At 39.9% G+C, this 12,594-nt stretch overlaps 1 protein-coding gene across 4 annotated transcripts in view; it reads right to left on the bottom strand.

The window, feature by feature from the left end:
• GGACT (gamma-glutamylamine cyclotransferase) overlaps nucleotides 1-12,594 on the bottom strand; it is a 30,680-nt gene that overhangs the window by 13,677 nt on the left and 4,409 nt on the right. The window contains exon 1 of one of the 4 annotated variants that reach the window (XM_042811091.1): nucleotides 6,849-6,872. The exons of the other annotated variants lie outside the window; for them this stretch is intronic. The gene's annotated coding sequence lies outside the window, so the exon portion shown is untranslated. Of the gene's footprint in view, nucleotides 1-6,848; nucleotides 6,873-12,594 lie in introns of those variants that run through there. 4 annotated transcript variants of the gene reach the window in all.

Genomic DNA, 12,594 nt, shown 5'->3' with positions numbered 1-12,594 from the left:
TCTCTGGAGATATTCAGAACCCACCTGGACACCTACTTGTGCGACCTGGTGTAGGGAACCTGCTTTGGCAGAGGGGTTGGATCTGATGATCTCTGGAGATCCCTTCCAACCCCTACAATTCTGTGATTCTGTGAAGTCAGCATCATGTTTTAAAAACTGACTGCTTGCGCTGCAAGATCTTGACCTAGAAGGTCTAAGTAGCAGACTAAGCAACTGTGGGCTGGGAGTTTCAAGAGGTGGTTCTGGGTGAACACTCCTACACTGTTACATCTAATACATTTCACAATGGAAAGCTGATTTTACAGATTAACCAATAACCATATATTTGAACTTAAGATATAATTAACAGATAATTTTAAACATAAACACTATCTCTGAAGTGTTGAAAATACAGTTGAAATATAATGAGTGGGAGCAATGACTGGGAATCTTAAGGTAGAGCTTCCATCCCTGTGTTATGGAAGGTTGTGGTTATCTGGAGAAAGGTAAGCACTCTGTTTTCATGGCTGATCTTAAATGAGTTTGGGATGCACAGGAACAGGTTGCCCAAGGAGGCTGTGGATGCATCATCCCTGGAGGCATGGCTGGATGTGGCTCTGGGCAGCCTGGCCTGTTGGCTGGAGACCCTACACATAGCAGGGGGCTTGAAACTCGATGATCATTGTGGTCCTTTTCAACCCAGGCCACTCTGTGATTCTATACAAAATATTACAGAATCACAGAATGGCCAGGGTTGGAAGGGACCTCAAGGATCATGAATCTCCAACTCCTCTGCCACATGCAGGGCCACCAACCTCCCCATTTAATACTGGACCAGGCTGCCCAGGGCCCCATCCAACCTGGCCCTGAACACCTCCAGGGATGGACGGGGCATCCACAACCTCTCTGGGCAGCCTGTTCCAGCACCTCACCACTCTCTCTGTAAAGAACTTAATATTATTAAAGAGTTGTTCAGATCAACTTGATGGTAAAGTGTTGTATTTACAGTTCTTGAAGAAATCAGTTCTTGAACAAACTGAATGAATCAATTCTATCCCCCTGCCCGAACATCGTTCAGTACAGCAATCTATAGCAGCTTCCAATCCCTAAGTACACAAACATGTTACTATCCTGAACACCATTTGTCCTTGGCAGCAAGCATGTAGGAACATTTGGAAATCTCAATCAATTTTACTTCTGTGTTAAGCAAATAATCACGTATTGATGCTAATTAAAAAAAAAATAAATAAATCTAATCATCAAGTTATACTAGCTGTACTAATAAAGGCATAGGAAGGAGAGAAACCATACAAGAATTTAATGTTGTCTTGTTTGATATGGCTTGAAAAAATGGCTAATGAATAGATCACTTCTGATTTTCAACATGTGAACATCTATTTTAAAAACAGATCACTTGAAGTACTGTGAAATGTCAAACTTTCTCTTGCTTACCATTTACTTCCAGATAACTCTCAGCTAACACAAGTGTGCTTCTGAATACATAATGCATTACATTTTTTACTTTCAACACCTGGTGTCAGCAGAATAACGCTGTATATTTGTATGTAAGATGCTCTGCAGTTGTGTGTGCTATGATTTTAGGGCAGTAGTATCAAATAAAGTGGAACCATAGAAATCTATGGGAAATGATGGACATAGATGGACTTAGTGGTTAAGTGACACATTGTTTGTTAACTGATCATAGCAGGCTATTTTAAAAATGAAACAAAGTTGTCTAAAAACCTTCACCCTTTACTCAAGGTTAAAGACAACCTGAAGCGAAGCAAAAAAATCATTCTGTATCTCTGAATTTTGAGCAAGCTTAATTTGCAAAAAAGCATTAACTGCTAACAATTTCTACGTCACAATTCAGCTGAATGCAATTTCATTTTTGTACTAGCAAACCATTACTCTTCTGTCTAGTTTAGGACAGCTGCATTAATAATCATTATGATGGTTTCACTAAGAACTGGACAGTGAGGGGAGTGTTTTTGTTTGTAGCTACCTGGATCTCTAAGACATTAAATAAAAAAAATCAAATATCAGAGATTAAAAATACTTTGGTCCTTCCTTCCTTCCACTCTAACAAGAAAACAGTCAAATGTAAGGAAAAATGCCAAGACAGTTACAACGAGTAACACTGTACTTCACTACTTTAATGTGAAAGCATATTTTTTTTTAATTTAAGATAATGGGCATAAGGGAATGAAAGCTTTTTCAGCTTTTGATGCTTATTTCAAAATCCAAACTGGATTTTGGCAGACATTTAGATCAACTGACATATTATCTAAGTTGTGCGAAGTTTCTTAAATTATAGCTTTTCCAATGCATTACTGAAGGAATCCTGAACTTCAGAAGAGTCATAAGCATCTTATACACGGAAAACTGGAAATACTGTACTGCTGTCAGAAGATCTTGATTCTATTTCAGAAGAAAATAATTTATCAGAAAACTGAAATAATACAGAAGAAGATGTGGTCAAGAGTTTTTTAATTCACTTGGTAAAAAAAATTAAAACGTACACTTCCACTAATTACGAGTTTCCTAAAGAAAACTTTCCAAAAGCTGTATTGCCTTTATTTTTTCAGTGAGATACAGGGGCTTCTATGGATGTGGGTATTCAGGTTTTAGTACAGCCACCGTGGATTTTAAAGCTAGAACAGAAAGGCTAACATGGTCAGCAGAATAATTTCCAGGTGAACAATGTTTGGTGGAGACCCCTATGCTCCAGCAAGGCGTTTACTACCTCTCAAATCATTTGTGCTGGCCAGCTTTTTGATTCCACAAAATCACATCACCTAAAAGGGGAGAGAAAAAAAGAAAAAAGACAAAGCTGCCTGTAGCACAAACCAGTGTCAACTGTTTTAGAACTCCCTGGCCCCTCATCTCTATTGGAAAGAGCAAAATAATAACAATAATGAAAATCAACAATTAAAACACAGGTCTTCAAGAACCCTTTTCTCCCAAACTTGCAAACATTCTGTGGTCATCTTAAGAAGCATGTACTTCAACTTGACAAGAACAGAAGTACAGCTGCTGAAGCAATACATAGATCAGAAAGGCTTGTCTGGCTACTCTTCTGAGCAGTTCTAGACATCTCCTCCCTGACCTGCACTCAGTGGGAGAGGCTGAGCAGAGCGAACTGCCTGGATGATTGGGAAAAGGCTGCCAAGACAGCATTTGTATGGATCCACTCACTTTTTCCATCAATAATTCGAGAACCACAGAATCGGAGGGTTTGGAAAGGACCCGTGTAGGTCATCTACTCCAACGTCCCTGCTAAGCAAGTTTCCTACAATAGATGGCACAGAAAAGTGTCTAGGCAGGTCTTGAATATTTCCAGAGGAGATTCCACAAACACCCTGGGCAGCCTGGTACAAGGCTGTGACTGCTCTGTCACTCTCACAATAAAGAAGTTCTTACCAAAAAAATTATTAAAAATATCAATTCTAATGGAAGAAAAAAAGGGACGTACACTGTCCAGTAATAAAAAGAAATATGCAGAGTGGACACAGAACTAGTTTCCTCTCTCATCAGGTGGTAGGATGCTTGGGTGCTAAAAAAACAATGATCTTTACCTAAAGGAAGGTTTTTTTTTTGTTTTTTTTTTTGTTTTTTTTTTTTATCTTGACCATGGAAAAACTTTTGATACTGTTATTCAAGATATTCTCATAAGCAAGCCAGAAAAAACAAACAAACAAACAAACATGATTTAACACAAACTGTTGGTACTTAGATTAAAAAAATGGTTAGAAATACGCATAAAATTTGGTACATTCGTTCACCCAGCAGATAAATACTGGCAATGAGAATACTGACTCATCTGAAAGATGCAGGTAAGACCACAATGCAAAAGGCTGCACACAAAACTAAGTTTTTGCCCTGCAAGTCTCTGCAGAGTTGCTGCTCTGCAGCAGCAATTCAACTAAGGTCAGTGCTGAGTTCCAAGATTAGTCAGGAATACTCAACTGCATAAACAAAATCTGGGGAAAGATAAGCTTAACAGAAGCTCTGTAGAAATAGATTTGGCAGTTATAATAATCATGAACTCAGCATGAGTCAACAACGTGGTACTCTTGGAAAAAATATCCCAATGTTTATGTACAAACAAGTGTATCATTAGTAAGACACATGAATATAATCTCCAACTCTGATCTGGTCACAAATAGAATACTACGTGTAGCTTTGAGCACCACACTTCCAAAATGTGATCAATTGGACAGAAGGGAGAGTAATCACAGGCCAAGAAAACATGGGGAGGTAAGACTCTACTGTGATCATTTATTTTAGAGAAAATAGGTCATGCCTGTAATTATACAAAAACACACTGATTAAACGAAGCAGCAGCAGGAAGCTTCAAACCACATCTACTTTTACAGAAGACCCAATGATCGTAAATTCCAAATACAGACCTTAAGAAAGACTGCTTTATCCACTGGTAAGCACAGTGCCTCAGGAGAGCCTAGAACATCTCAGAGGGCTGGGAATTCTCCACTGTAAGCAATACTAAGCAGTGGGTTAGCCAAATCTCTATTAGAAATAACAGTACTACTTCTAGGTTTGTGTTTTGCCAAGGAATTGGATTAGGTAGTCTCTTAGCTCTCCTTCAAAAACAGAGGAACAAACAGCAGGTTAATTCATATGCTCTGCATAGAAAGCAGTGCAGGATTTATTAAGACTGCAAGCAATTGATTCTGCAGTCCAGTCATCGGATCCCTTCTACCAACACCACGAGAAGAGACTTCTAGATCCTGCTCTGAATCTGTTTATAAGTAGGTTTATAGGCCTGTTTACAGTCACTGTGCAATTACTTGATTTCGGATTTTTTTCTTCCAAATAGCAATAAGCCTGAAAAGAGAGAACAAAATGTTGGATTCCAGCCCATTCCTATTCCACACAGTACCTGCCAACTATACTCAGAGATGTAATCCCAAATTTCTACATCTAATGCTCTTGGACCAACCAAGTCCTGCTTTTGCAGCTTCAAAAGAACAAGCTGCAACAAGATCAGATGTTCCTAGGAGACATGGGTTAGAGTCCTCCAAGGAGAGGGGGCATGAATCAAACTTCTCTAGAAAGACTGTTCTTAGTCCTGAAGCTGGTGTTGGTTGGAACATGTGCACATCTGACAGACATAAGGTATGCCCGGGTGAAAGGCAGAGCAGTGCCAGGTCAGCAGCACATCTTTGGCTGATAGAAGCACTGAAAGAAGGCAAAGTAAGAGAGTGACCCAGGACTCCACCACCACAGCCTCAAGAATAGCCTGGCAATTCACTATTACCATTCCCCATTGGAAGCTTTGGCTCCTCAAGTAGAAAGCAGCAGAGACTTTTGCACTTAGAGTCCGTAAGACTGTCACCCTACTTCCCATACAGAACATAAAGGCAGCTACAAACCTGAACCTAAAAAGACAAGTCTTAATTTTGTCTATTTTACTTGTTAAATACTACTGTTTTCAGATCATAGACATGACATAATTTAGCCATAAGAAGATCTAAAATAATTGCTATTAGAGATTTTAAAAATATAAACCATATTTTGCTTACAGGCATATGTTGTATTTGCTCTATTGATAGCAAGCTGGTAAGATAAATCACTGATACAGATTAATTGGAGTAATTAACTGGAAATCTATAGCCTCACACAGGTTTCCTCCAAGCCGTCAATGGGGTAACTGTAGACAAGACACACAGAAAAATTTTGCACACACATTTTTTCCATGTACTTTTTTTCTGCATATGTGATTGGAGTTAAATTACTAGAGATTCACAGGTAAATTGTCACACACGGGCATGCATGTGATCCAGAGTCATGCCACAAGCCTCTGGGGAAATAATAATAAAAAAGGTAAGCTGACACACATCTCTTAGAAAGAAAATCAAGTCATCGATTAGACTGTGGTAGCTCAGATGATATGCTACACAAGTTTCAGCAGCAGCAGCTCTGCTCACAGCACAGAAATAATAAGAAGGTCAGATCCAAAAAGAGCTGCTGAAGCAAACAGTAATTTTGTGCATGCAGTTATTTTTTTACGGATCTCAAAATTACTGGGAAGTTGAATGATCTTCCCTCTTAGCAGCCTGCCTGTTCCATTGTCACTGACAACATTTACTAACATTTTTTTCCTAAAAACACTCCTAAAGCACCTCAAATACCTGAAGTAAAAAGTCAGATGATAAAATTCAGTTGGGCTTCAGTAGGCTACTGTAGAGATCTGAAGGGGAGTGGGGGATGGGGAGGAATGTCAGAGAAACAATCATAGAATCACAGAATCACCAAGATTGGAAAAGACCTAAAAGATCACCCAGTCCAACCGTTCACCTATTCCCAACAGCTCCCACTAAACCATGTCCCTCAACACAACATCCAGCCTTTCCTTGAACACCCCCAGGCTCGGTGACTCCACCACCTCCCTGCGCAGTCCATTCCAGTGCCTGACCACCCTTTCTGAAAAGTAATACTTCCTCATGTCCAGCCTGAATCTCCCCTGCCGTAGCTTGAAGCCATTCCCCCTGGTCCTATCACTAATGACACGAGAGAAGAGGCCGACCCCCAGCTCACTACAACCTCCCTTCAGGAAGTTATAGAGAGCAATGAGGTCTCCCCTGAGCCTCCTCTTCTCCAGGCTGAACATTCCCAGCTCCTTCAGCCTCTCCTCATAAGCCCTGTGTTCCAGACCCCTCACCAGCTTTGTTGCCCTCCTTTGAACACGTTCCAGGGCCTCAATATCTTTCTTGCAGTGAGGGGCCCAAAACTGGACACAGTACTCGAGGTGCGGCCTCACTAGTGCTGAATATAGGGGAACAATCACCTCAATCCCCCATCCCATATGCAACCTCAAATAGTAGCCAAAAGACAGACCACATTACCTGATCTGGCAGAGTCATAAAAGGCAAATTGTCCTAAGGAGAATAAGTATTACCTGCTCCTCTCCCCCAGAACCATACCTATCAGGTCACGTGGCTGCTGCACCACTCCGCTCAACTCTGTTTACAGTTTGGTTGCAACAACTCTGAAGGTCGACCACACGTGCACTCACAACATTAAAATGAAATTAAATACATCTGAAGAACATAGAATTGAAAGGCCAGAAACTTTATGCTCTAAATCTTGACACACTTCACAAGGATGGAAAGCGAAGCTCTTATGTGAATGCGTAACTAAAATATTTTCCGTGCTTCTGTGATAATAATTAACAAAATTCCAAACTGAATTACAGATCCTAATTGGGTTTTCACATACAGCATCACTGAAATGGAAGTCACATGTAAGACACATAGTCTACAACTGGACAAAGAACAGAGATCAAATCATTTTTTGAATATGTAGGAATTAGAAAAATAACCTCACTGCAAAGATGAATCACGTACAAAGTTAAAGATGCTTGGTGCCACCCATTAACATAGCAAATTGCCATTAAGCATAGTTAATTAAAAAATCTAATCTACTAGCAGTAAAAGAACAGACTAAATGAGCAGATGGATTTGGATATATTTTGACCTAAATTTCTTGATATTTCAGAAAGATAAGTAAAGGTAAATATAAATAAGAATAAAAATGAGAGGAAAAAACAGCCAGACAGGGTATCTTATTATGAAGCCTCATACTAGGAAAATGGAAGGACACCAAAAAACCTTTTTTCTCTCTTTTTACTGCACCTGTTTGTCTTCTCCAAGATGTTTGATGTTTGTTTGATTCTTTAAGCAGGTCTCTTAAAGGTTCATCTAGCTATAAATAATCACATAACTAAGAAATTCATTATATCAGGAACTACAAGCACAAAATACAGCCCATTGCCTAAGGAGAGCTTAATCAGATGAAAATGCCAGCTTAGAATATAATTTAATCTGTACGATCAATTTAAAAGTTGCCTTTCTTTTATGCTCAGCCTCTCCTGAATTTCACTCCTGTTAGAGGCAATGACTAAAGAAGATCTGCAATCCACAGAAGTCAGAAAGATTCTTTTGTTTTTGAGCCCTTTATGTCACCTTCCCCAAAGACACTCCCAACCAGACAAAGTTTATAAGCATCTAACTTTATGTTATTTTTCATATCTGAAATGAGTTTCAGAAAGATCTGGCCAGTGGCTGGATTCACATGCGGAAAGTTCTCATTGCTGCTGGAGTATTGGAATTACATTACAGTAAGCAGTGCAACCTTGGAGCAGGTTAGTGGTCCGATGTGGGAAACATGTGCATGTTATGATAAACACCCTGCTGGGATTTATTCCCTTTATAATTTTCAGCTAAGCCAAAATTAAGCCTGGGGCTCCACTCCATAAATTATGTCAAAACATTTCCCTTATTTGTGTAATCTCTCATACAGTGCAGGCTAAGCTCTATTCAATCCTATCAATTCTTAATTAAGTTATTCCCCTGTTTCCACATCCAAACATAATAGTACCATCACATATCACATGTAACACAACACGAAACAGTCCTGTAGACAACAGGGTCGTGTAAGGTAATGCAGTTTTAAAGCACTGCTTCAAAGTACATGTTGCCACACTCCACCTACGTGCTGTATGTTGCCACGCTGCATCCCCTGTTACTGGAAATATTATGCAACGCTGAGATTGGATTCTCACTTACTCACTCTACAAACAGTCTAAATTTAGTTGTAAATATTACCTCGAAGAAAATCAACAGCAGTTGATACTCCTGAATGTATCTGAATGCCAAGCTCACTGCAATGCTCTATTTCCCACCTTGTAATCTCTAGGTGGAACTTTCTTCTCACACTTCCCTTTTCCAACTCTTTGTAGGGTTCATAGAATCACTGAGTTTCAAAAAGACCACTAAGATCATCCAGTCATACCATCAACCCATCTCCACCATGCCCACTATCCACATCCCACAGTGCCACACCTACTCTTCTCTTGAAAACCTCCAGGGACAGTGACTCCACCACCTCTCTTCAAAATCTGAACACTTTCTGAGAAGAAATTTTTCCTAATACCCAGTGTGAACCTCCTGTGATACAACTTAAAGCTGTTCCCTCGTGTCCTACCACTAATTACCTGGGAGAAGAGGTCAATCTCAACTCTCTCTACCTTCAAGTTGTGAGAGATAAGGTCTCCCCTGAGCCTCCTCTTCTCCAGACTAAACAATCCCAGCTCCCTCAGCTACTCCCCATAAGACTTGTGCTCCAGACCCTTCTCTGGACACGCTCAATGTCTTTCTTCTAGTGAGGGGCCCAAAACTGAACTTGAGGTGCAGCCTTGTTTGTGCTGAGTACAGAGGGATGACCACCTCCCTGTTCCTGCTGGCTACAGGATTGCTGATACAAGCCAGGATGCTATTGGCCTTCTTGGCCACTTGTGCACACAGCTAGCTTGTGTTCAGCCAGCTGTAAACTAACACCCGCAGATCCAGGTTGCTGTTTCTTTCCCCACAATAAGTACTACTACCTTGAAATTCAAGACTATCCACCTATCAGCCAAAAATCATGGCAAGTTTTTTTGTTGCTGTTGTTTCACCTTGTTGTTTCATGCTCCCCATCTTGTTCATGCTGTTTCATGGTCCCCATCTTACCTGAAGTTCTGTTCTACACAACTGCTATTGGTTAAAATTACCTTCAATTTTCACTCTCACATATTCTCAAATCCTATTACCAAAACAAATCTGATCACAATGACTAAAACAAAACAAACAAAGAAATAACAACAAAAAGGCACCAACACAGTAATTTTCATTTCAGGTTATTACTATGAGTGCTTACACTGTATATCCCTTTCTCCAGGCTTCTTACATTGCTCTTCCTTTCCCACAACCGTTTCATGTCATGGAATTTCAAGTTTCTTCAGACTGTAACACTGACAAGATCACGGTGCCTTGCTATAGAAAACCTCTTTCTCATTGCAGATGAGTTGGATAAATCTAAACAAGGGAGCAGATTCTGACACTCATTCATCATATTGCCAGTGTATAACCCCATAAAACCTTTGGAACAGGAATATCAGCAAAAGCTGGAGGCCAAAAGAATGTCATCACAAAAAAGAGGCAAGAGTTATATAAAAGGTAAAAGAGAAGGCCAGTGCTTAGCAGCACAGAGATGGATTGTAGCACTGACATTGTGCTTTAAAAGCAAAAATTATTGAGGTCCTAATGAAGGAATCAATATCCCTTAAAATAAATATCCCTTCACCGGCAAGCTGTGAAGATGTTGAGAGAACCACTTATTTTATTGGTCAACATCTTCTGGTCACACTTTTGGATTTGCAAACCACTTGAACCTGAAAATTTGCTTTCCTGCACTGCCAATTGATTTTGTAAGTTCTACTTTAGGAATCACAACAAAGATGCTAAATCAACAATTAAAACAGCCTTAAATACTTCCCATCAAGCTCAAAGCACATACTATGTGCTACCAGAATCCAAAATGTTTTATTATAGCTCCCAGAGCAAATTGCAGGTAATGCAGCTAGTTAAATTAGTTTTAAAAAGAAAACAGTTAAAGACTTAAAAGAGTTATATAAGAGTTAATTTCAAGAATTAAAAAGGAGTTAGGATTACAGCTGGGACTGGAGCCCTCTATTTACTTTGGCCTATCTACCATTTCCATATACATTAAAACAATCCATAATTCCATAATTTATTCTAATAGAAGTTACTACATAATGAACTGCCACAGCCTTATACTCTTATCATAGCTAACGTCAACCTCTTGCTTGTCAGCACATCTAAATGCCATTCAAAGCAACTACAGTCACAATTCTTCCAACATAAGAAAACAAGACTCTTATTTCTCACTCACTACTTACAGTCTCACTTCCAATATTATTTTTCTCAGCAATGTTTTGAAGAAAATTGGTTTATTTCTATTTTCTTTCTAGCTTTCAGCCCTTGTACTACATATGTGGGATGTATTTCTCCTGATGGGAAATAATATAACCTGTTACTTTTGATTTCTAGAGAAATCTACACATTTCTGAGATCTCGCAACAACAAAACTCCTACGACAGAAATTGGAGTGATCAGAGTGGATAGAATCAAATTCTTTTTTTTTTTTTCTCCGGACCCTATCTTGAAATCTAAGAGCCAAATAAATTAATATCTCATTGTGGATAAGAGATTATTACAATCACATACTGATTTTAACACTAAATTTCTTTGTCTACAAGAAACCCTTGGGTTCCATTTAAAAGAACTCAGAAATAATTTTATTAAAAAGTTCTTATGAACCACAGAGCAGTACTCATTGCACCTGGCTATATTTTTCAAAGTTGGGAACCTTGGCTGGCCACTTAGACTTTACCAGCAGACGTGAAGAGACATGAGCTGAATCCCTCACCATCAGCTACAAATGAAATTCATGCTTTAAATGAATTAGTAGATAATTAAGCAAATATACTACCTGTCAGAATGGTATGGTACTCAGTCCCTCTTGCATAATTTGCTTCTATACTCCATCTTCCAGTTTTTGACTTTCAGATGCACTGAAATCCCAAATAGTAATAAAACCAAATGGAGGCAGTTGCTTCAGGCTTCTACCTATTGCATGTTATCAACTAAAACCACAGATGAGGAAAAAAATCAGTTAAAAAACAAGCTTCAATCTTTTAAATAGTTCATAAAACGAACATGAGCCTTCATCACCAGCAGAATTCATGAAGGACACAATCAAAAAATAAAACCTCGTCAGCAACTGAATGGCTGAACTACTCAACCTATATACTTGAAAATATCAGCCTTCTAGCAGCACTGTGTAAACTGTGCGTCGGTAGAAACAATAAAACCTGGTTATGTAATTGAAGTACTATACACAAACTGGTCTGCCTAACAGAAGGCAAAACCTGACAGGTGACACATTTCACTAGACATGTAGACAACCAGTCCCTGTGATGCAGATGGCTGCAGCAGAGGTACAAGCTGATACAAGGGATTTGGAGAAATACAGGAGAGGAAGGTGCAAGTGTACAGTCTTACACCTAGAGAAAAATAACTGCACGCACCGGTACAGGTTGGGGGCTGAGCTGCTGGAGAGGAGCTCTGCGGAGAGGGAGCTGGGTGTCCTGGTGGACAACAGGTTGGCCATGAGCCAGCAGTGTGCCCTCGTGGCCAAGAAGGCCAATAGCATCCTGATGTGCATTAAAAAGAGCATGGCAAGCAGGTCAAGGGAGGTGATCTTCCTCTACTCTGCCTTGGCAAGGCCTCACTTGGACTACTCTGTTCAGTTCTGGGCTCTCCAGTACAAAAAAAAATAACAAAATCACAGGGATTTCCTGTAAAGAGTTCAGCAGAGGGCCACAAAGATGATTCTGACGAAGAAAAGCTGAGAAACCTGGGTCTGTTCAGCCTTGAGAAAAGAAGACTGAGAGGGGATCTGATCAATGTTCATACGTATCTAAGGTGTGGGTAAAGGGACAAGGTCAAGCTCTTTTCAGCAATGGGTGGTGATAGGACAAGGGGAAGCAGACACAAACTGAAACAGAAAGTTCCGCACAAATATGTGTATAAACTTCTTTATTTTCAGGGTGACAGAGCACTGGAACACGCTGCCCGGGGGGTTGTGGAGTCTCCTTCTCTGAAGACATTCAAGACCCACCTGGACACCTACCTGTGCGACCTGGTTTAGGGAGCCTGCTGTGGCAAGGGGGTTGGACTTGATAATCTC

This window comes from Centrocercus urophasianus, unplaced genomic scaffold, assembly GCF_019232065.1.
Source record: "Centrocercus urophasianus isolate 14NV4802_14NV808 unplaced genomic scaffold, USGS_Curo_1.0 seq_12, whole genome shotgun sequence".
NCBI lineage: Eukaryota > Metazoa > Chordata > Aves > Galliformes > Phasianidae > Centrocercus > Centrocercus urophasianus.
The sequence above is the reverse complement of the archived record's forward strand: the minus strand, read 5'-3'. Positions and strand labels throughout refer to the sequence as shown.